Source organism: Ixodes scapularis, unplaced genomic scaffold, assembly GCF_016920785.2.
Source record: "Ixodes scapularis isolate PalLabHiFi unplaced genomic scaffold, ASM1692078v2 PGA_scaffold1__304_contigs__length_218370807, whole genome shotgun sequence".
Lineage (NCBI taxonomy): Eukaryota > Metazoa > Arthropoda > Arachnida > Ixodida > Ixodidae > Ixodes > Ixodes scapularis.
Genome location: NW_024609846.1, coordinates 39,591,452 through 39,613,472, shown reverse-complemented (window position 1 = coordinate 39,613,472; position 22,021 = coordinate 39,591,452). Strand labels below are relative to the sequence as shown.

Genomic DNA, 22,021 nt, shown 5'->3' with positions numbered 1-22,021 from the left:
ACTTACTCCACACAAAGGAGTGAAATTAATTCTCACACTTACACATCAAAAGAGTAGTCCTGACTCGTAAAAGTACTGGCATGACTCTTTATAGAAGAGTTAAGTGAACACTCGCATGGGAGAGTTAAACTTACACTCATCGTTGAAGAGTAGCCGTTACTCTCCATAGCGAGTATGGTTTGCGACAACCCGGATACTCTCCAAAAAGAGTCGAGTCGACAATTCTCGACTCCTTTATTTTAGAGTGCATTTGCCGCTGAAGAGCAGTGGAAGGAGCTATCACCCTGAGTAAATGTTCGAGGACATCTGACACCGCCCTTGAGACGTCTCTATCTTCTAGTGCACAATATGCAAAGTGTTCCTATGCCTTAAGAAGGGAAAGAACTGCTTCTTTTCGTTTCTTTAGATGTGAGATTGTGAGAACCACCGAGAGGAGGTTATGAAAACCTTCCCAATTTTTCGACATGTTTCATACCTGGTTAGATAAAAAAAGATTGTCGACGGTACATGTTTTCCTTTTCTGGCATTTTAAGTGCCAACGCTTGTAGACTCCCTAGGTTTAAATAATGAAGAACAAAGCGAGAAATAAATTGCTAGTCATATGTCTCGTAATTCACTTGTTAAAGGGCTAAGAAAGAAGATGGTTTCGAGTTTATTCTTCAGGTCAAATATGTCAATTAGTGATAAAAGGATTCACGCCTCAACAAAACTCAATGTACTGACTCACTAATATCTAAGAAAGGGAAAAAACACAGGAGAATTGGGTGAAGAACTTCCATAGTAACCGAACACACGGAACGGTAAAAAAAAGACAAAACAACAAGTCTTCAACACACCTTCTAGTTTATTTGAACAACGAACGCTCTTATATATACGGCGGGACCCTCTCCGCCAAAGAAGAAACACCTGCTACCCACTGGTCAACCGAAAGCCGGACACGCCGACTGTCTAAGTGTCCGGTTTTTGGTGACCTAGTGGAGAGGATTTGATTCATCTTTTGTCGAGAAGATTTTGTCTTATATATGAGAGCGTTCGTTCAAATAAACTAAAAGCTGTGTCTCTAACTAATATGCCAGGATAGCTGTGGCGAAAGGGAAAAAGTAAAACCCCTCTAGGCTATGCCCTGAAAAATTTAATAAAAATTAAGTGTGTGCCCAAAAGTAATTCCACCAAAAATTATACAAAAAGTTTAATAGCGCCTTTTATAGAGTTTCTCGATTTTCACATTTTTCTGGACACGGAGCAGGCAATCCATTCATGATTACTTCGACTCCTTCTGCTATGCGCTCAGATATAGTGTTTGCAAGACCCGGATGATTTGTGCTTACCACTTCCAGTAACTTAGGATGACTGAGCTTCCAGCTTTTTTGTTTCCCTTGTTTTTTTATGTTTATATTCTTAATTATGGCGACGAAGGTAAAGCACAGGTATAACTATCTTACAAGATGCCGAAACAGTGTACGCTGAAACCTTTGAATTCCGAGAATTAAGTTTTCCAAAACCACTGTGAACGAACAGAGCCATTTTTTACGGAGAATTACATCTCAGCCGACAAGTAACGCGCTGTCTAACTCAGCGGCTGTGGGTCACTGACTTTTTCTATCCGCCGAAGCTTTCTCGCACCACACAAGCCGACGGAAACGACGTTGGCTCCCTACTAACAAACGCTGAGCAACTACTTCTTGCTGAATTCCTAGCTCATGGTGTAGGTTTCAAGATCACTATCCGATTACGCGAAGAGAACGAATCGATCAGTGACTACATGCGATCACTGATGAAACTATCAGAACACTGCGGATTTTGTACGTTTCTCAATGATCTCCTGAGAAACCTGATCATTTGCGAGATAAATGACACGCACATGCACACTCGACAGCAGGAAGACCACAAGCTCACGTTGGAGTCCGGAGGGGAACCTACATTGGCAATTTATTCCGTAAAACGCGGTACGTCGAAGTTATACGAGTAGTGACATTTTCATTTCCAACGGTTTCAAAAGTCAAGGGTACCAATAAAAAATAGCGTGAGCTCCTACCGATGTTGCGAGTGTCCCTTTGCAAAAGAGCAGCCGCGCATTTGGGACATTTGAACTCACTGAAAGAACACCCAGCCAATGTACGAAGAAAAAAGTACAGACCCTTTTTACCGTACGTCTGCTTCAAAAGAGGACGGATGTAAAAAATGGGCTTTAAAATCCTGCTCCAGTACACGTCGTTGAACAACCAGAACGCGAAAAGCCTCCGCGCAGCAGAGCAGAAATCTATGGTATGTGGATATTAGACGTTCCTAGGAAGACCATTTCATTAAGGGATCAGCTGGAGCTTCAAGAAAAACCAACGAAAATGAACCTCAACAAAAGTGGAGTATTCCAATATTCGAGAGGCAAGGTTCCATAATTCTTTTTTAAATTTTCTCTTAAATGTTTTAAGGTTCAAATGAGAACCAGGGAGCTGAAGCCTGTTTTCTCAAAAGCTTCTGTAAATTTAAAGTACAAGCATCACTTCTTTTGAGCTCCTGTTAATAGTAGCCGAAGGGAATGCTGCTACGCTTGCTGAACGAGATTGAATAGACGAGCAGAACATCAGCGTTAAAAATGTCTCATCCGACAATGATGTTCAATTGCTCATAAATAAGCGCACCGCCTAGGTTTCTGATGAACCAGGAACATTTTAAAAACTTTCGGTGAAACTGACAACCCAAAAAGGAAAAAAAAACTGTGAATCACCAAAGCAGAACCTTCCGCTTTACTTGACAAAATACCTGGAAAACTGCAAAGACTACAATGAGGGTGTGCCCTGGAACGGGTAATGTCCTCCGACTAGTCAGCACCGATCGTCGAAGTGTTTAATAAATATGATCGCATTTGCATTTTCGGAGGCTGCAAGGTGTCTGTGAACCTTGATGCAGTCCAGAACCAATACCGAATTTCCCAGATTGAGGAGTAGTGGACGAAGCTTTCTGGTGTACGTCCAGATTTACCGAGTTAACCTAAAGAACAACCATCAGCATTTCGTCGTCAATACAGCGCCAAGAAAATGCACCAAGATCGATTCGCCAAAGGACTTCAAGTACACACGGTTTTCATCGATGATTTCTACGGCGCCTACAATCTTGTAGAGAGAGGTGTAAACCAAACTCCAAGGTTCCAACCATGTCGTAGTCTATTTCGCTTACATTCTGATGATGGCCGGGTACGGATGACAAGGATGTCTCTGCCATAAGATGGCATTTGATAATGGTACTGCATTTATATTTGCGCAACTCCTCGAGTTTTGTTTAATAAATCACACCGGGAGAACCAAGGTGTCAGAATATCATCCTGCATCAAAAATAAAAAATAAGGCAAGAGTTCAGCTGGTAAACCACAAGTTGAAAAAGACCGTATCCGGCGAATTTACGGCCCAAGATAGCCAGGTTGTTTGCGTACTCGACGACGCCCTCATAATCTGACAGGTTCTTGTCCAGCTGAATGGTACCAAAGCGTCACTAAGATATGTGTTCGGACTTTTGGACCGATTTTATTGTAAAACAGTTTAAACGGTAGCTACTCCAAGCAAAAGACGCACGTTGTTCTGAAGTTTCAAGGCCTTGACAGCTGATTGTAAAGAAATTCTAGTCAGGTCAGTTTTGGGCACTAGCTACTGTTATCACACCCACAAGTTCATCTTTTGTCGAAGTACAACTGAAAGACTGAATCAATTGGCACAGGCACGGCAATCGTATCAGGCCCTGATGGCCGAGTACCGCGATACCCCCAACAGAATAGTCCAAAAGAAATATAATCTCGGCGCTTGGTGAGATACGGTCATCTCACACAGAGACAATGGTGCCGCTAAACTAAACACCAATAGCTCTACAACCATTACCACAAGCAGTGGGTTCACAAGCAATCGTCGAGCCACCTCAGGTCAAAACGGTTTCCCCAACTTTGCATAGGTGCATGCGGATTAGAAAGCCAGAGCATTGTGACTTTCTCTTTTAAACCGAAATCGAGGGGGGGGGGGGGGGGGGGGATGAGTGTTCCGATGGCTAGGTGAATGCCCTCGCCATATTTGCGTTAATTGCATATAATAATAAAAGATTGGTTGAGCACTCGCTCTCACGTACTCTAGAATGGAAACCTCCTCGTGGGCGCGGTCGCACGTCATGCTGCCATAAAAACCAGTTTGCGAATGAGGACGTTACTACGGGAATGAGTTGAGCTAGTTGGTTATGATACATTATGGATGGAACCAGCTGAACATTTAAGGAATGTTCAGCTGGTTCCATCCAGAATGAGGACGGTTTCTCGTACTCCTCTCATGCTGCATCATTTCATGACGTTTTTTCGGAAATGGGTGGGAGTCTTCGGCACACTTGCTTCGTGGCGAGGCGATGCCGCTGAGACGCATCTCTCTTATCTTCCACCTTGGATATGATCTTGCAAGGCAGACGGCGGCAGGACGTATGCGAGCTCATCGGAAACGCAAGAAATTATTATTTATTCATACTCATATGTAACGTCGAAAGCAACAGGAAGAGCCTTTACCGTAGGCCCCGCAGACGAGCACCGATAGATGTAAGTCCTATCACGCATATCCCGCTTTGAACTCTTTGCCAGCGTGACCAAGCTTATATAAATTTTTCACAAGAAACGTGGCCGACGACGTGGACTTGCTCACGCATTCATGCGGGCGCAATCAAGAAGTCACTTACTTAGCCGCAATAAAGCACTGGATATATTTTAATAAGATTCAAAGTACCGCAAATCCGTTACATGCTGGGACGTACTTGAGGCGAAAATCGCGTCTACGCCAATGTAGTGTGTCGCGGCGGCGCGGTGACGTAATCTAGTTTAGACCAACCGGAGCGTGCTTTCAAAAGGGCTGCGAGTCTGCGGCTGCCACAGCAGACGAATAGGAGGAGCAATCGCGTTCGTATGCAGGATACCTCATAAGCCGAAATGCGGCGCGTCGCCTGCACCTAGTAGGATTGCCCTCGGCACGATAAAACGATGGCGTTACTTGGATAACTCAGGATATCCAGAACTTTAAGCCATGATTGCCTTGCGCCTCTTAGCGAAAACTAGGTTACTTTAAGTATACTTTACGGTCTTTTAAGGTACTAATTCCCAAGAAGAATACTAAAATCGTCATTAAAGGATGTTAGCCAGAAGTAGGCTTGTACTATTAGTGCCCTTTCTTAGTATGCTTGAAGTAAGTACTGTAGTAGTGTTCTTTTAGTAAACTAGTTAAGACCTAAGTAGCTCCTAAGTTCATGCGAACCGTCTTACTAGTAGCCTCCCCTGGGTATCTTAGAGTGCACTAGAAGAACTTTATGGAAGTAAGCTGGAAGGAACTTGTAAGCATTCGTGCAGTGACTTAGTTGCCTACCTTAAGTTTATTTTAGTGAACGAAAAGTTTACTGTGGAAGTGCGATGAAAGGATAATCGGAGCCTGCACCAAGCATGCTTAGCTACGACGTGAGCTGACACCATGAAATGAGGACAACACTGGGCTTCGTCGCTGTGTCTTTGGGTCATGAAATTGCGTCAGCTCGCGTTGTTTCGTGCGCTGTGGTGTTTCAGTGCTGTACGCGAGCCGTCTGATCAAGTGATCAAGTTCTCAGCGTTGCGATGGCAAGCGTGACCGAGTACGTTTGCGATGGCACCGTCCCAGAATGAGTGTAGTGACCATTATACGCTGCGTACACGCCGTGGACGCGCAGCTCCCCGGCGTGGCGATCCAGAAATGAGCCGCCTGGAAACGGTAACAATAGTTGCATTGACGCAGTGGTTACCTCTCACAGGAGCGCAAGAACAACTGTGAAAGGTACGTTCAGTTGGTATCTTCAGAAATGTGAAAGGTAGCCACTGCAGTGTCAGCGTAGTAGTTGTCGTTTCCAGTTCGCTCTTGTGACACGGACGTGGTGAGCAGCCTGCAAGAGTGCAGTTCATGTATTGGTGCACCGGGCCGCGAAATCGGTAGTCCTGAGCTTTGTCGACGCAGAAAAAAACAAGCTCCATCGTGCCTGCGTCTGGGTGCTCCGCGTGGATTCATTGCGGTGTTAAAATTCGAATGATCTGGGGTCTGTTGCAGTCGTGAAGCGTTTGAGTTCTTGGCATTTCTATCAGTCGTGAGTGTGACCGACCACGTTTGCAAATACGTCGCGTTTTAGTCTTAAGCCCTTAAAGACCGACCAACGAAACCATTTTCCGCAAGGTAGGAAAATGGCCCTCGCGCCCTCCTCTGTTCACCCTCTCCCAAAAATCACGTGACGGCAGGGTCTTCTTCTGTGTCGGCCTTTTGTGTAGGGATAATCCTCAAAAGCCGCGAAATGAGCGGCTAGATGCGAGCGCCACAACGGCCTTAAGGCGTCCAGGTGTCTTCACTCGTTGACGCGGGCACGCGAGATTTAGGAAGCCAGCGCGACCGAACGCTTTTTTCCATGAGCTGCAGGTCCGAGGCCGCTCGGTCGGTGGAGATCGAGGGGTCGTGGTATGTTGGGTTCGTTGCAGCAGCCGCCCTCTGGCATCGCGCGGCTGCTGGAACCATTCCCGTGTCTGCACAAGGATTGGCTTGCGCACTAAAGAGTTCAGGTCGTCGATAATACATTTATTTCCGAAACTTATAAATCAAGTGGCTTTCCCTAATCTCTTCATTACTTCTTGAAACACATCTCCTCTCATAGGTTGTTCATCCCATCTTGGACTCTTTGACGTATTTATTCGTCCTTACCGCTGCTTGATGACTGTTAAATAACTTGATAAAGACATTTAAATATTGGCGCGGGCTTGCGCGATCAACGCTGTCCCGGATTTATTTAAAATTGGAAAGATTGGCTCCAGGAGGGGTTGAAGAAGCAAACCGAAATTCTTGCTTCTAATAAGGACGGCACAATCGTAAGATAGGTCTTTGCTTCACTTGCCTCCACAACGCCCCATCGCTTGCACTATCGCAACTTCTGAGTGACATAGCTGTTTACCACATTTTATTTACTCATGGTTACTATAGATGGGGCCCCACCGGCTTTCCCGTTACCAGCGAGTCGACATTTTAACGACCGGCGACTCTCCTGAGTGAGAATAAATATTATCACCTTCCAAGCCAGGAAGCAGCCTGCAGACTGCGCTTTTCGGCTACTCATTCTCAACACATTCGAACGTGGAAGTAAACACATCGCATGAAGGACGCCCTGTTTATTTGCAACCTAAATAATGTGGCTCTACTGTTGGGGCCCGATCAATTTCATCATCAATCATTATTTCTTATGATTTCATGGTGAAAGTGTGTTCGTCGTGATGCCACAAAAGTGGTCGATTCAAAAAAAGAAATAGGTCCTCGTATTTATTTTGCGGAAATACTCGCTCCTGTGATGCTCTAGTGCGTGAGGTCAACGCACCCGAGGCAGTGCGTAATACTTTAAAACTGTCGTAGACGATGAAATATTTGTGGGAAGTGCGTAAAATTGTTTACACCACAAAAGCACACCAAAAGACAACAAAATATCGCAATGGCAAAAAAAAAAAAAAAAAAAAAAACAGCTTGCGAACATTGTTGCTCCTCCCCCTCTCTCTCTCTTTTTCGCGCCACTTCAAAAAATAGCGGCCGAGCAACGAAATTCTATCAAAACCTCGCTTTTTGGAGAAAGGACACCAGGCTCTAGGGTAGTGAATCTGCGAAGGAGTTTGTAGAAATAATGGGCGACCATTGAATCTAGCCTTCTGCACGAATCATGCCCGGGATATTTCTATTTTCCTTCCAGGCCATTCGAAGGAAAGACGCTGGGGACATTTATGTGCACTAACATGCTACTTCTAAAAGAAAGTGCCAGATTTCTAGTGCATATCAATCTACATGTAAATAGTTTGATCAGTGTGTACAAACATTCGCGGCCTGGAGGATGACATGGAAGCATGACGGAAAGCAGCTTGCTGAAAATAGAAGTCTCTATTACATTGCACTGGTGTGTAAAATTATTACGGATTTTTGTTTTATTTCTGTGCAAAAATAAAAACAGCGCGTTTAGAATCCGAACACTGTGCGTTTTGAGGTGCGCCGAAAGGACATAAAAAACCGGGACAACCTGAACAATACAAGGCGCCTTGCGTCACTCAGCTTTTCCTGGTTTCTTGTTTTTCCGGAGCCTTTAAAAAAGGGATGAAAAATTATGATCCGATTGACCCGACTTGCCACATACTGGTCCGTTTTTTTTTGTTGTTTTTTTTCGGTTCCTTTCAAAAAGTGAGCTCTAAGCCACTGGACCAACCTACAACTTTCAAAATTTACGGAAGCGGAGAAGTAGTTGGGAAGGTGGCGGCTGGGCTTTGGGAGCAGAATGCGAGTTTGCTCGAGTAACTTGGATCCGTTCAGAAGATAATCCCCTGTAAACGGCACCGTCCGCCGCCTGGTAAGAACGTAAGTGGGCGAACGAGACGCCTCTGGGTTTTGCGTCACGCCTGCATTTCAAGGGTCAGACTTACTGGTTCCCAACACCAGCACGATTGACGGCTCCGCCCGCGTCTTTGATTGTATATTGATCCAGAGAAGAAGGAGAAGAGCGCGACGGCCCGCGGCCCTAGTGCGCTCTGGCTCGCGCTCCGGCGGGCAATCAGATTAAAAACCTACCGCTGAAAACCACCCCGTGTACATAGTCGAAAACATGATAATCATCGAATGGGAGTGAACGTAGACGTATAATGATCCGATACAAAGTTTCGCTTGATTCCTAAACGAATAATGCCATAGCCAAGTACACCTTCACATCAAATATACAAGAAATGTCGCGCGCAGAATAAAATAGAAACACTTAGAAGCAATAAAAAATACACTGGAATAGATAAAAATAGGTAATGGAACCGAAAAACAGAGGATTAAGAGGCAAGCGAAAAGGCAATGCGATCTCAAGGCAGAGTGGCCAGGCGAGGGACAGTCTCTCCCACAATTCCTCGTGCGCGGGCCGGGGCGCTTGGGAAAATTGCAAATCATCTGTTTCTCCCTTTGAATCGAACATTTTTGTGGCATCACGACGAACACACTTTCACCATGAACTCGTAACAAATAATGATTGATGATGAAATTGATTGGACCCCAACAGTAAAGCCCCATTATATAGATGGCAAGTAAACAGGGCGTCGTTCATGCGATGTGTTTACTTCCAGGTTCGAATGTGTTGAGAATGAGTAGCCGAAAAGCGCAGTCTGCAGGCTGCTTCCCTGGAGTTGCCTGATATCTCCCCAACTCGGGAAAGGGAGGGGAGGGGGGGGGAGAGAAAGGTGTGGATGTTGTGGGAAGGTGGTAATATTTATTCTCACTCAGGAGAGTCGCCGGTCGTTAAAAAGTCGACTCGCTCATAACGGGAAAGCCTGTGGGGCCACATCTATAGTAACTATGAGTAAAATGTGGTACACAGCTATGTTACTGAAAAGTTGCGATAGTGCAAACAATGGGGCGTTGTGGAGGCAAGTGAAGCAAAGACCTCTCTTACGATTGTGCCGTCTTCATTAGAAGCAAGAATTTCGGTTTGCTTCTTCAGCCCCTCCTGGCGCCAATCTTTCCAATTTTGGATAAATTCGGTAAATCGTTGATCGCGCAAGCCCGCGCCAATATTTAAAGGTTTTTATCAAGTTATAAAGCAGTCATCAACCAGAGGTAAGGACGGATAAATACGTAAGAGAGTCCAAGATGGGGTGAACAACCTATAGATATATATATATGAGAGGAGATGTGTTTCAAACAGTAATGAAGAGATTAGGGAAAGCCACTTGATTTATAAGTTTAGGAAATAAATGTATTATCGATGACCTGAACCGTTTATTGCGCAAGCCAATCCTTGTGCAGACACGGGAATGGTTCCAGCAGCCTCGCGATGCCAGAGAGCGGCTGCTGGAACGAACCCAGCATACCACGACCCCTCGATCTCCACCGACCGAGCGGCCTCGGACCTGCAGCTCATGGAAAAAAGCGTTCGGTCGCGCTGGCTTCCTAAATCTCGCGTGAACGCGTCAACGAGGGAAGACACCTGGACGTCTCAAGGCCGTTGTGGCGCTTGCAGCTAGCCGCTCATTCCGCGGCTTTTTAGGATTGTCCCTACTGAAAAAGCCGACACAAAAGAAGCCCCTGCCGTCACGTGACTTTTGGGAGAGGGTGAAAAGAGGAGGGCGCGAGGGGCATTTTCCCACCTTGCGGAAAATGGTTTCGTTGGTCGGTCTTTAAGTGCCTTGGACGACCCGAGCTCGTCGGACACTTTCTGGCTAAAAATGCCGTGGACGAGCTCAGCTCGTCCAGTGTTTTTTTTAATTGCCCTCAATTCCACGGACGAGCTCAGCTCGTCCGAGTAGTTTTGCGGCGCTGATCATAGATGGCAGCACTCGTGTTAGCTGGCAAATATTTTTTTCGCCTTTGCTGATTTTTGCGTAATAATCTTTTCAAATTTTATGTGTAATACTAGAAGCATAAGAATTCAAAATAAAAAAAAATCTAGCACTTTTCGGTCACTTTTGGAAAAAAAAAATATTTGGCTCTTGAGGGGTTAAGCTAGGTGGCGCAAGCCACCGCCCGTTACAAAGTGCGTTGCAAGGTGCCGCAGTACACTCTAAGAAATTAGGGGAGTTCGAGGGAGTTAGACGGCGTGACAACACCTACAGCGTGCGCTAGCACCCCTTCGGGAGGAATATCCTCTCTCAAATAGAAGGAGCGAGCAAGGGGAAAGAGAATGGGGTGCTTCAAGAGTCCCCTGGGGATTCGAAAGGATTATGGGAAGGGGAAGCCTGCCCTCGGGCCAGGCCTCCTTTGCGAAGGGGGAACGTGGATGACTAGCCTTGTGAAAGTTAAATCCGATCCTGGAGTTTATGCTTTTACTTTACTTCTTTTTTCTTTTTTGCTTCACAGATTCTTTGAAATTGCTGACGTTCCCTTTTCATTCGTTTTCTTCTTTACGTTTTTCCTATTTACTTCCGAGTTCGAAAAGTTACCTGACTGTTTCATGGAGGGCGCTTGCGGGCAGATCGACAGACCGACACACCATGCCGTGGCTTACATTTTGCGAGATTGAGTTTTTACAAGCTTACGGTTGAGCATGTAACCTTCAAAGGAGGTTTAGATCGGTCTTGTTTACGCTTCTGATACAAATGTCTTTGTAGCAGGTCTGCTCCGGTAAGATAGAGGACACAAACCATTGTGAGACAATCTGGGTTAGCTACCCAGATTGTCTCACATTGGTTTGTGTCCTCGATAATAAAAATATCTCGCCATTATTTTGTTTAGCGGTGGCAACACACTGAAAGGTGCATTCCGGTGACAACCAATTTAGTCAGCTGCACGCACTGGCGACCGAAAAACTTTTAACTTAAAAATATATAGCAAAAAGATAAAATCGTGGAGAAAGCGTGAAGACAGCATTTATTCTACATTTGAAGTTCCGCGGGCACGACGTTTTGCGAACTCTCAAAGTTTACCCAATATTAAATTTATGCCGCGTTTTATATATTGTACAAATAAATTGCGAAATAAAAAGCCCGCGAACATACTCATTCAGGGCACAACTTTTCTCAAAGTTTTTGTTACACAGCGCCCTAACTCGCTCAACCGAAGATATTAGTGCTGAGGAGTCAGGACATCGTCGGAATTTTTCACTTGGTATGATGACCCTCTCTGTTCGCGTTAGGGTATTTTAGGGTAAAAACTTCTGGGAGCCATCTTTCTTTCTTATTTTGTCAGTTTGAAAAGTTCTTGACTGCTTCATGTACGGCGCTGGCGCACTGCCTCGTGGGCCGAGACGCCATTCCGTAGATTAAATTTTGTGTGTTCCAGTTTCGACAAGCTTACGCCCCTGGCGTAAACTGCGAGCGAAGTTTAGGTCGTTTTCGTTTATTATGTCCCTGTTATACGAGAGATCCGACCGAATAGAGGTAACAATACAACGTGTGACGGGCTGGGCGGTGGATCGAAAACAAGAATATTCAAAGGGGCGATGCAATGATTTTAATCCTGGAGGAATTTGCAGCTTGTAATTTTTGTATCGTTTATCTTAAAAAGGAGATAGAAATCACGTCTATTTTTTTTAATAAATATCGCGATTTCGTTTCGTAAAATGCAAAGCAAAGAACGGTAATATCTCGGGTCTTTAAACCACGCGCGGCGGCCGGTGTGAGGGTACATCTGGGTGAGTTTTTGTGACGCCATCTGCAAGAGGCGCACAAAACCATTCCCTATGATGCTGCGGTGAAAGAATGCGAACACACACACGTTCAGACACAAAAGGGAAGATGAAAGGGGGCTCGACCTTAAAAATACTATTTACAGAACCCAGACACACAGGTTAAACCTGTGCTCCCGCTTTTATGCGAATGACTTTGGTGTAGATACCTCTGTCTATTTCGGTTTTCAAGTAGAACAGGATGACTCCATTCCACACGGGTACGAATGAGTGCAAAAGGCTCATCTTGAAAAATCAGTTTGTTGTAACAGTGTCGTGTATGAAACATCTCTAGCTTGTGGGTCTACGTATGTAGTTCAAACATAAAGACGCATTAACGACAGATTAAATGAGCATAAAAGGAATGCCAACACCAATACAACGACCTCTGAAATAGCTAAACGTGTTCACGAACAACTCTGAAGTTGTAGTTGGGGCTCTTGTTAGGGAATAAAGTGTCCAAAATGCAAAACATGACTTTTTTTTCTGCAGGGTTGTGTTTTTATTTTTTTGCTTCATGATTCCGGCGTCTGTTAGGGCTTGTTTCTCTAAGTTTTTGATGCGTCACGGTTAGAAAATTGGCTTACAACGTGTTGTACTAGGTTTAGGGTTTAATGACGCAAGTTATCGGGAAGGGGCACGGCATGCAGCACAGGGAGGGCGCTCCTCAACGATAGAAGGTGGCCTGCAGGCAGACATTCCCCAAGAGAAACAAAGGGCCCGAGTCCCGCAAGTTCACTTTTCCCCGCTTCTCTGGCGTTCATGTCCGCCCACCGTCTTTTCTGCGTCCCGTTCAATATTATAACGTTAGCAGAACGCCCTTCCTCATCGAGTCGGGGAGCAGGCTGCTCATGAATAATCTCCAAGTCACATTAACTAGGAACCCATCACTAAGTTTGACCTCTACAACGGGCAAACTCTTTGCTGTGGTGTTGCAACCAAGATAAGAAATATGATTATTTTTAATTATTGAAAATTGCAATGGTTTCAACAGTTGTAGACGTATTCCGCAGCAGACCATTTTGTAAAATCGCCGGTTCAAGAGATACCTATGTAAGTACGTGTTCAAGCGACCGCGGGCACTCCCTCGATTATGAAAGCTAGATCCAATTGGCTCCATTGAGCTGCAGTGACCCCCAACATCCCTTTGTGCTTATTATTGGCTATCTTTGGCCCCCGAGGTCGTTCTAAGACGCTTCTTTCTTCTCCTTTCTAATGAGAGCATTGTTTCGTCCTGAAAATCCCCGAACCTCGTTTTCGGTCAGGTTGCACCAGTTATTTCTAGATTGGAGGATTTTCGCACATATCACATTTGTCTGAATTGCTCAAACTCTCAAGCGATGTTGCTTTTGCGCCATAAAACCTCAATCTACTACAAATACTCAAGCGATGGCATCTTCCCGAAGCAAAAAAAAGAAAACAGTTTTACATGTCGTATTTACTAGGATTTGGTGTCTCGCGTAAAAAAAAAAAATGTCGACACAGAATACAGTTTATTCTGACTTTTGCCATAAAAGATTTCAAGCCTGGACGTCGTTCCGCTTTGCGTACGCACCAGTGAAGAGGAAAAAAAAAATCCGGAGGAAAGTTGAAGACTGTCCTGTTCAGTGAGGACACCTCTTGACTCAGATAAGGTATTTCAAGGTCATATGTGTTTACAACCACGATATAATTACCGTGTGGGTAAATAATAATGCGGGTATTTTCCCTAGTGGCTTACTTTAGAACTACACCGATGGGGACAACGAAAATGACGCAGCGCTCGGATGACATACCCGACCGCTGAGTGAGCGTTCGGCTCAGACTTGTATTCTCCCGTCGCCTGGGGGGAACGGGCGAGGGGCCCTCCAGCCTCTATGAACAATGCAGAATGCACTGCGCATCTGTCCAGCACCTGCTTAGCATAAAGGCCGAAGTGGGTCAAGCTCACATTTTTGAGAACTGCTTTCGGGAGAGATGCAGCCTGTAGCGACTGATCAACGTCACTCCGTCCATTATGGGCACTGCTTGTGGGCAATATATTGATTATTATTTCATCTGAGGTACTGGGCTGTCCCATGCTTTCTTTCTGCTACTCAAAGAACCCCATAAACAGCCATGTTAAAATACAAATAAAATCACCTAATTTTGTACGACTTCTGAGTTTCATACACTACTACTTTATTTCGGCTATTATTTCTGGTGGTATAAGCTGTCAAAAGAGATGGGAAATATCAGAATATTTACACGCCGTTCATTATAAGAAAAACGACTTCTTATGTTTTCGCTGAAAGGGAACAATTTGGATGACGTAATGTTTTCGGCGCGCTTTACGCCTTTATTTTTAGAACATATCGCTTTAGTGCGATGACCGGTTATTCAGATGCTTGTTTTACAGCAATCTATTAATCCCACGCATTCATCGAAAGTTCGAAACACATGCTCCAAAAACAAAACAAAAACAACACCGTGATTAAGTTTAACAAATTCAGTTTATGTTTTAGGGTGTTTGCTGCAATGCACTCACTCTATTTGACATGTCACAAACTCAAAGGTACATATTTTCTGTGAGGAGGTCTAGGCAGTCAAAAGTTGTTCTGGATTAAAACTGTCCCTACTGTAGACGGATAGTTTTGCCACCGCAGTGCGGAAGCTAACGTGGGATCTTAACGTTCATCAATAATAAATTTTGCCATGAAACGATACTGAATGTAAAGATTAAGCACTTCGAAAAAGATTGCTGACAGAAGTATGTGAACTTTATGCTCACATGCAATGCCTCTGAACTGTGCGGTTTTTTTTTCGTATAGTTTTCAAAGTACAAGCGAACTCCTCTTGCAGTCGCTCCTACGCAAAGCCTGCTGACGCAGTTTCGGGAAACCACGATGTTGATATACCACGTGTATACCTTCTGAACTGTCGTGACTGATATTTGAATGGGGGTCATGTGTTGGACTCGAGCACTGCGTTGGCACTGCACTTAGACTTAGCCACAGTCGATGTCTTGCGGGACATTCAAATTTTGGCTCGAGCTCAATCACTGCAGTGACGGCCGGAACAGCCAAATGTACGGAGTGGGGAGTGCGTACGGAGTGCGGAGTGCGGCGCGTGCACCGTTCATTGACAACCACTGCGCATTGCTGTAATGATCATTCGCGGCACATCATCAGCAAGAAATACATAGTGCAGGCGAGCTGGTAGAAAAAATAACACGCTGTATTTGTAAACCCTGGGACGGAGAGAATAGAAAAAAAACAGACAGCACTGCTCATAGTCTCAATCTCGTGGCCGCTTTTTCTGTCCAAAGTGCAAGAGCAAGTTGTTTTTATTAAACATTTTCTGCGACTACTCGGGCGTGGCCAGAAACGATAATAAGTGTTTGATAGGAGGTTATAAACTGGGGGCATCTTACGATAGTAGGAGAACAGTTTTATTGTCCCTTTATCGCACTCCTGTACGATGATAATCCGAATCCAATCGGGCAGTGGCCATGATCTAACTCACTAATTCTAGAAAAATTGAAGAACCTTTCTTCCCATTATATCAGCAATATTACGACTTAAAGTGAGAAGCTTAAAATAATTTTAAAAACTTCCATACATATTCGTTTCTCGAAGCAGGAGCTTTTTAAAATTTTTTTTATAAACAAGACGGGGTTAAATATGCAGGACGTCAGAACAAGTCTGGTCAATGTTTTATTAATTGCTCTGCTCTCCCATAAAATCGCGATCGAGAATACAGAGCGCGGCCTTAATTAACGTCAAGGTGATTTCTCCCGAGGCTCTAAAATGTTTTCGGTGAAGCCTTCCCAGCGTACGCTCACAATGGAGGCAGGTGCGCCAGCACCCGGCCGCTCCTTACAATCCCTTACGTCCTCTAACCCGATTTCGCTAAGCTAGGGGAAGGACGGACTCGACAGGTTTGTTGTTCCCTTCTGCCCTTGGATGGCCATTTACTTTCCTCTAAAGTCCGGTTCACAGCCGTATCATCCCGTACCCGAATGGCGTCACCGGCGACGTGGTACGGCGACGGGTGTTGTAAAAAAAAACGAAAAGCTTATAAAAAATAAAAGAAAAAACAACTAGAGGTTCAGGGCGAGGCAAAAGTACGCTGGGGAGGGGGAAGCAGGCGAAATGGTAGAGAGAGGGGATGTTCCCTCCTCTCTTCTCCAGCAATTCGTCTGCTTCCTCCTCCCGTCCTACCTTCAATGGCGTGCGCCAGTGTCACTTGTTCGTGACTTACAAGACATCGTCAAAAAATTATCGTTGTTGGTGACAGTCGAACAGAGAAAGGAGTACGCCAAGCGTTTTTAGAATCGGCCCTCAAGGAGCTCGTCATCGAGACTGATGATTCAGGTAAGATGTGGCGCTTCATATTTCTCTTAGTGAAAATTGCTAAAAGCGTGCTGTTTCCTGTCAAATTATATTTAAGGCCATCGGAATAGTCTGCAGTCGACTGGTGTTATAGTGGAATAATTCGTGCTCGAAAGCAAAAGTCACATAGTAAACGGCTTGCCGAAATTGGCGAGCTCATGTTGCAAGCAGGAATATTCCCGGAATATTTATTTAAGTTGACAAATGTTAAATACCGAATATTGACATAGATATTGGCTTGTCTAGAAAATTCTTGCTTAAATAAAAAGACTACAAAATGAAAGAGCTCTCAGGGGAAATTCATTAAACAATTCATGCATTAGTTTTTAAAAGCATCTCAATCGCTTAGTTACTAGTAGGGCTAAACTTCGATAAAAAATGTTTACACGATTAAATATTTTCTTATTCTATTAATTGATTAATCGGTTTCGTTTATTACCATGAATAATAGATTAAAAAAGTCAAAATGATATATTTTGCTTTCGCTGAATATTGTTATAAACGGCGCAATATACAATTCAGGATGTTAAATCAACCTTGATGTGTAGTTGAGATCAGCCAAAAGGCTCTCACACTTCCAATTTATAAAGCGGGAGAAACATGTACGACGAAAACCTTCCGATCCGACGTGCGGACTGCCGGAATGACCTTGGGGGGAGAGGGTTTTCGTAGCATCGGAGAGCGTTGAAAACCCTCGCCTCCGACCGTCGTATTGCGCGGTCGGACGTCGGATCGGACGGTTTCGTCGTATATGTGTTTCGCGCTTTAATCCAGCCACGGAGGCAAAGAGGTTCATTCATATTCTCCGGCAATAGCGAAGTGCTTTGATTATGCGCTAAACGGACTCTCGCCAGTGGCTGAACGTTGCTGGGACACGTATAACTTCCACTTGCATTACGGCAAACAAGTGTCTATCATTGTTGACCTCTTCAGGACTTTGAGGGAATGCGAAGAGGCTGTTGTTTTATTCACTAGGGTCCTTGTTTTTTCTATGCTTAACATCTACTATATTCAACCTTTTACGCTTCTTCAAATTTATACTAATTATTTCTAAGAACAATATTAATTTCAGACAATCATTTTTGTTTCCACAGATTCTCAACAAATTTCAGCAGCGCAGTGATAAGATGCCCAATGAAAGCCTCACTGTATTTTTCTAGCGAAAGTCCTAGCAGATCCTCGAACTGCACATGGAGAAGGTGGGCTCACGAAGGACGTCCCGCTATTCCTCAGACATGGGCAGCTGGAGCTGAGTAGCTAAAGCAACCGATCAAGAAAACCTACCCATCACAAAAATGCAGCGAAATTTGTGTCGACGTCCTCACAGAATACGTGGTGGGTTGATCACTTTCATCTACAAAGCTCTCCAAGCGAATGACGCGGCTTATAGCACTGTTTAAATCGAAAACGCGATCTGCGCAGGACATTATTTTCTTTTCCTGCGCGTGCCTGGGCGGGTTCCTTATGAGTCCTGACAAATTACGAAGTTTAACTGGCCCAGTTTTCTAGCTTAGTACATGACCAAATCTTGTGCGGCGTTTCGAGAATTGACGTTGCACTAATTGGGTCAAATTGAGCTAAATTCTTATTCGAATGTATGCATCACCTAAACATTTCTTCGCTTCGTACTAGACACATTTATGTTAAAATAACTTAAACACTACCTGTTCACTTCATCTTGTGATATGTGACCATTTCGTGAAAGGCCTCAATAGTCTATGCAAAGTTAATGGCTGCGAACATCGAAATCATTACGTGACATTAAAAGAAAAATTATGCACTCACACAGCATACGGAAGCAGGCAATCTCTGAATATTATATCTAAATATGAAAAATAATAGAACGTATAATCATGACCCATGTTTGCATACTTTTTTTTAGTTGTGGTACTTGATTATATTGCACGTTCCAGGAGAAAGATAAACTCATCCATGGCTTCAGCCTCATAATCTATTGGACTTTTGATATTCAATATGCAAGGGGGTCAAGTCCGCCTTGGCTCTCTTTGAACGCACGATCGAGCTGAAAAAAACACCCCTGGAAAGGGTTGGCCTGAAGCTTCTTGGCGGGCTACAAGATTTTACTAATTATTTTTTTTAAAGATTTTGACCTGTCTCAAGTTTTTGATTTTACAATAAACACGTGGTTGACAATATTGTTGGCTGACATGACTGGCAGGACTTTTTTTTAATTTCTGGGTTGTGTGTTTCTAGAAGTTTTCAGTTAGATTTTGATGCCGTCACGTTGCCCGTGAGTATTATTCTCTTATCCCTGAAACCTCTTCGAAGTGCCTCCTTAAGGAACTTGAGACGCAAAGAATTCAGAACACTCTCGCATGACAGCTGACCTCAGGAATCATCGGTCCTCCAGCACACCTGAACAAGCCAGTTAGCTGAGTCTCGGGTTCTGAAAAAGTGCCCTCGGTATTTGGAGCTCCGCAAGATCCATGGTGTACAAAAGCGACCCCAAAAGTGGGGAGTCGCGGAAAATCTCGGGAGTTGTGTATAGTGTCCGACGGCACTCGTAATTATGGGGATCACGCGAGCCTCTAGGTGTAAAAAATGGCACCAAAAAGCACCCAGTTTAGGGGGGATCAAGTGATTCCCTGAGAGTTGTAAGTGGCACTAAATAATGCCTGAATTTACGTGTGTCACATGAGTACCTGGGTGTAACAAAAGGCGTCAAAAAGCACCCTATTCAGAAGGGATCTGTTGACTCCCTGAGAGTTGAAAATGGTTCCAAATAATTCCTCTAATTAGCGGTGTAACATAAGTAGCTGAATGTAACAGAGGGTGCCAAACAGCACCCGAAGTAAGGGGTGTCGATTGAGGCCCGTGGACTTTGAGGGGGTGCTAAGTGATCCCGTCTATCTGGGGAGTACTTGAAATCCTCAACTTGAGAGGATACCACAAACACCCCAGGGGAGTCACATATGGGACACGGTCTAACTCCCCTGAGAGGAGTATCCGTATACACCCTTTTTTTCTTAGAGTGTAGTATCCATTCAATCATCAAGATGGCGGCGGCTTGATCAGCCGTCAGTTTTGTTGTCTTCAAATAAACTAGTTTGTTTCTGAACGTTCGATGATGTTACTTCGAAATCTTTAGCATTCAGAAGTGGGATTACCGTTGAGCCTTCCCGGAACAGTGGTGGCTGTGACAGCCACGTTCACGCCGACGAACGTGAGTCTTCTTCACGGGCGGTGGTGCGCGTACATTGCTTCCGCCATCGAGGAAGCACAGCCAGTGTTCCCGTTGACTTGACGAGGGAGCACAGCCGTGGCTACGGACCGTGAGCTCGTACGGACCCTAGCGTCGCAACCGGGCATCGCATCGGTGACCGCGTTGCAGGACTTGACGGCGTCCATTCCCGCCTCCTCTGACTCGTCGTCGGCAGCGAGCGCCATGAGGAAGTGCGCGGGGGGAAGTGCATCACACATATATCAACAGAACACGCTGGCGGCGCAGCGCAGTCCGGGTGGAGCGATGGATTGACGCTCGCTGTTGCCTCATCGAAGGTGAGCGGGACGGCTTGAGTGGCATCCAACGACCCGGAAGCTACTGGAAACTTGGTCGAAATGGGCGGAAGAACTCCGACGACGACGATTCGCACTCTACGAGATGATGCTCCGGCGGACACAGACCGGGTGAGTCCGTCGCTGATTATTTTTTCGACAAGAGCTTCATCTGCTCGAAGTGTGACGTCAAGAAAATGAGTTTACAATGGCGCAGTCTTATAATTGCGGAACTTCGGAGCATGAACCACGCTGTGATCCTGCGGCTTCAAGCAGCGTCGCTCGCAATGTCTTGCAAAAGTTTGCAAAAAACTTGCTGATTTTTTTTCTTGAAATCTCTCGTTGCAGAAGAAGCAGCCCACAAGAAAAAAAAAACTATGGAGGACAAGCTTCTGAAAAAGCTTTGCCAGGAGTTGAAAGGTCACAGGGTTTGTATAAAAAGATTTCTTCAGAAAGCGTTAGTTTTATAGAGAGCACATCAGTATTAATATAATGTTGCCATTTTGGTGCTTGGTTAGATATATTTTTATCAATGTCATTGTTGCTTTTTCAAGTGTACTTATCAATTATTCATTCATGCCAACTGCAAGCTGTTCAGACCACTGAAGTAATTGGAGACTGCAGATATACTGTGAGGGCAGATGACATATGATGTTATCTTCCTCAGCATTAGAAAAAGTGGGTGGACAACGAGAATGCAACTTTGCGGGTTTGTCAGAGGTCACTCCTGGGAAGCGGTTGCTTAGGACTTTCAATGTTATACTTTGTTGTACATCTCTGATAATCTATCATTACTGCTTATATTTGCTGTTTATAGCTCGGTGCATCTTCTGGGGACCCTGAGGACGTTGCATCACAAGCTCAAGGGCCTGTCTTCGCTGTACCTGCCCTGGCTTCTGCTGAAGAGGCCGAAGCTAGGTCCAAGGAGGCCCGGATAAAGGAGGGCAAGACCAGGGCCAGCGAGACCCTGGCCAACAATGTCAAGACCAGGGCCAGCGAGCCTGAGGCTTGGGCCGAAGCCAGGGCCACTAAGGTCAACGCCAGGGTCAACGAGGCTAAAGCCAGGGCCATGACAATGAGGTGGAAGCCAGGGCCAACGTGGCCGAAGCCAATGCCACTGAGGCTGAAGCCAGGATGGAGCAGGTTGAGACCAGGACAGACCTGACTGGGGGACGCTGAGGCTAGGGCGGCCGAGGCCAGAGCACAGGAAGTCGAGGCTGTAAAGTAGCGTCGTCTCTATCCGTACGTAATGTCAAGCAGTATAACCTATTTGTTCAGGCCTAACTGCCCGATATCGCGAATTCGCGACATAAAAGATTTCTTGCTTAGAAGTTCATTTGCACCAAAACTAACTTTAGTAATCGAATACAGATACACATTTGCAGGTACGTCCTCTGGGCGCTGCCATCTTCCTAGCTGGAGAGCGCGTGAGCTGCGCCATAATCCAATTACGATGCCTTAAGACGGCGTTGAAGTCGGATTATGGCGTGGCCCACAGTGCACTTAAATACCACCGGCAAGCAAGATGGCGGCACCCGTAGACTGTACTTACAAACATGTATACAAAGCAAAAAATAAAGTTTAAAACATTTTTTATGAGCACATTGCATTAATTTCCTGGGTTAAATGGTTAACAAGCTTCTTCGTATCCCGAAATGAGAGCTACTGCTGCTACCGTTCTTTGTGATTCTGTTAGTTTTTTTTTTTATTTAAACTGAATGCTGATACAGGAAAGACTTCTTTGAAATCAGGATAGGCAATACCTGTGACGGTGACGCACTGAATTGTGGTGCGAGAGCCGACCCTGCTTGGGTTTGAAGTTTTACTGTCTTTATGTTTCCACACGGTGTCAATTTTATGTCTCAATTTGCTGTTCTGCTTACAGGAATAGCATGTGCATTGCTCTTTAAAGTTGCAGCTATACATAGGTGAAATGAGGCGGCTCATAGTATGATATGGAGTGGCAGCAGCAGTCGTCT

General features: G+C 44.9%; 1 pseudogene; it reads left to right on the top strand.

Moving 5' to 3' along the window:
- Positions 1-2,181: 2,181 nt before the first annotated feature.
- LOC115317924 lies at positions 2,182-21,382 on the top strand (annotated as a pseudogene).
- The last annotated feature ends 639 nt before the right edge of the window (positions 21,383-22,021 follow it).